Genomic DNA, 3,269 nt, shown 5'->3' on the forward strand with positions numbered 1-3,269 from the left:
GCCTTCCACTGTCTCATCTCTTGGTCCCATCTGCTTCTGGCTGTCTTTTGCTCCCCACCCCACCTCCAGGGGCCCCAGCCCTGGACACAGATGGGACCCTGGAAGCTGCTGGATCCTCTCCTGGAGTGTGCAATGGCTTTTGGGAGCTGTGATGTCAATAAGAGATACTGCTCTTTGAAGATCTGGCTCTGCCCCGAACTTTTTACCTGGCTGGGTGAGCATGCGTGTTTTCTCTTTCTCTCTCTCTTTCTCTCCCTCCTGGCTCTTTCCTCCTCCTGTGCTCCTGTGTAGCTCCAGATTGGTCCAGCTTCTCCAGGGGTTTTGGACTTTTCTGCCCAGATATGGCCTGTAGACACCACCAGATCAAGAGGGGCAGGAGGCCAGAGAGGAGCTTAAGGTCAGATTTCTCCCTACCCAGGGTTCTCCACTCAGGCCGAAGGGCAGGCTGTCTAGCTCTAAGAAACTCGCCCAGTGCCTGGGGCCTGGGGCCTGGGGCCTGGGACTCTGCACCAGGCCCTGCCTGGTGCCTGGGGCATAGCTCTGAGGGCTGGGAGTTGCGCACCTGCTCACCCAGAAGACCAACTGCCACTAGATTAAAGCACCAGGAAAAGTCACTTAGATGGCCTTCCCATCATACACTGTCCTCTCTTCTCTGGTTGCTCTGCCCCAAAACTGCAGAGCAGCACAGGCAGGTCGTCTCTTGACTGAAGGTCACCTGAATGCGGGTAGAGGGGTGGGGAGGGCTTCCAGTCCAGGGAACCTGTTCAAAACCTCCAGACATTTTTCTGGCTCCTGGCTCCTTCCACATCATCAAAGAGCCCAGAGCCCAGAATTGTGTTCAGGGGCCCTCCCACAGGCCCAATTTTACAGGGAGAGCCACCAAGTTTCTCCAGGCCCTGGGGGCTCCAAGTAACTCTCCAGTTCCTGGTGTCACAGCCCATCCAGGGGTACCAGGGCCCCCAGACTGGCCACTCCCCATGGAGCTAGGCATTGGGCAGAGGTTCTTCATCCTGGACAAGCACAGAGACACAGCTGGACAGCCGGGACAATTAGCAAGCAACCGGCGGCCAGGGTCATAAAAACGCAGGAAGTGGCCACTGCAGGGCGGAGGGATGGCTGTCCCCAATAAAGCGATTGTTCCAAAGAATGCCAGGATTGCGAAGACACAGGCTCGAGCCTGGGCCTGGGCTTTGAGAGTGAGAAAAGGAGTGTAGGAGGCAAAGAGATTGGGTCACCAGGAAGAGGGAGACTTTGGTTAGATCAAAAGTCCACAGCGCCTCCATTTATCCTCCCCCATGTCCTTCCCATCGGGAGTGGGTTCATCTCCTTCCTTTCTTCTAGGCTTTGGGGTTTCCGTTGGGGGTTTCCTATTTATTCCCGACTTGATTTCTAAGACTATCTGAAGACCCTCGTTAATGTGGGTAGAGAGGGGCGCACGCACCGCGGGCTCCAGTCTCCCACTTCTGGGACACTCGCTGGCCTGCTCATGTGTGGAGCCAGGCTGAGGCAGGTCCACATACGCACACATGAGCCTCTCCTTTGGATACACAAAGGGCGGAGGGCCCAGTGAGTCTGGGATCTCGAAGCCTTGTTCTGATCCTCCGCTGCGCGCTTGGGTGGATGGCAGGAGTACAGTGAGGAGTCGGGCTTTGCCCCCACTCCAGGGTCCTGTGAGGAGCCAGGAGATAAAGAACACGGGGAAGCGCTTCTCCAGGACGGCAGGGTGAGGTGACAGGCGAGGTATATTGAGAGAAGCGCTTGGTAATAAGAATGAACAAATGAGGGGCCCCTCAGGGCGGAGGCTGCGCTTTTGGAGCGCTCACAGCCATGCTGGAGGGGACCCTGAGTGTGGCTCGCGTGGTGGTGGGGGTGGGGGGGCGGGCGGAGCAGAGGCGGCTGCCGCACCGCTGGCCCGATCACCACAGTCCTGAAACCAAGACAGACAGGCACTATAGCGCCCAATCCCACAGCAACCCCCCCTTGCTAGTCAATGCCTCAGCCCCTGACCACTCCACACTGGTCCCCACTGAGGCCACTTTCAGCCCAGAGTCCCTTTCCTTAGACGAGGTGCTCCCAATCCCCTACTGTGAGCAATGTTTAATAAAGGCCTTTCATTCCCCCCAGATGAAAAGAGAGTCTTTGGAGAAGGGTTTACTTTTGCAATGGAGAAAGTATTTGTTTTTTTTAAATTTAGGTTGTTTATTTTTCATTTCAATGAACATCTACAGAGATTTTGAGAAAGTGTTTTTAAGATACAAGTATGGGCCTCTCCTCCATATTTCAAGTAGGGAAGGCCCTTTGGTAATGTAACTTTCTAATAAATTTTTCACTATTTTATCGTGGGGTGTTTTGTTTTTTTTTAAAGATACAAGTATGTGGAAAAATAGAAATACTCAGTACTTGCGAAATTAATAATAGAGGACATATGAAAATACCCAAGACTCAGTATCCGTAGAAACTCTTGGCCTCTCTTTTCTTGATCGTCGCCACTTATTCTGAGTGTAAGAAATAAGCCTAAGGGCAAGTCACTGAACTGACACAAGCGAAACCCTCTGTGCCACCAGCACACTGCTCAGGACCGAGGACGCTCTCATCCCCCAGCATTCTCCTCCGCCCCTCCACGCGGCCTTTCAGCGCAGCCACACAGCTGACTGGGACGTTTTGGGGGAAAAAAGCTTTTCTCTTTTAGTCTCTAATGTAAACGTTATTTCAAATAAATCGCTTTAAGTTAAATCGCAGCCTGAAAACAGGGCCATAATTTCTCTCTTAAGGAGGCGTAGGGAGTTTCTTGAACAAGAAGATGGGTGCTCAGCAGTGAGGGCTTTCAGGGGACAGGCGCCTGGGCCAGAGCGCAGGGCAGGAAGGAGCCAGCCCCTCTAGGGGACTCTCACCTCCCAGGTCGGTGGGTCAGAAACATTCTCATCAAAGCTATGGTTTCTCTTTTCTTTTCATGCTTAATGAGTTTCTTAAGGGCCCCCCTTCCCTGCAAATGCGTCACCGCACACCCAAACCCACATTCCCACCAAAAATAATTCCCACTCTCCCCCTCTCTTTTTTGCAAGTCTCTTGATTTCATTCTTTGAACCTGTTGATTGGAGGTAGAAGGGCACCCGGTTGGAAGGAGGAAGCTCTTAACAATAAAGGTTTGAATATTTAGTTGTGATCAGGTCACTGCCCTCTCGGTACCCCCCCTCGGGTACCGGTGTCTTTTAAAATGCAAATCGCGGGGGGGGGGGGCTGTGCGCGGGGTGCGCGCTGCGCCTCGACGT

The sequence above is a fragment of the Elephantulus edwardii genome, unplaced genomic scaffold (assembly GCF_000299155.1).
Source record: "Elephantulus edwardii isolate Elephantulus edwardi_28Jun2011 unplaced genomic scaffold, EleEdw1.0 scaffold00134, whole genome shotgun sequence".
NCBI classification, from domain to species: Eukaryota; Metazoa; Chordata; class Mammalia; order Macroscelidea; family Macroscelididae; genus Elephantulus; species Elephantulus edwardii.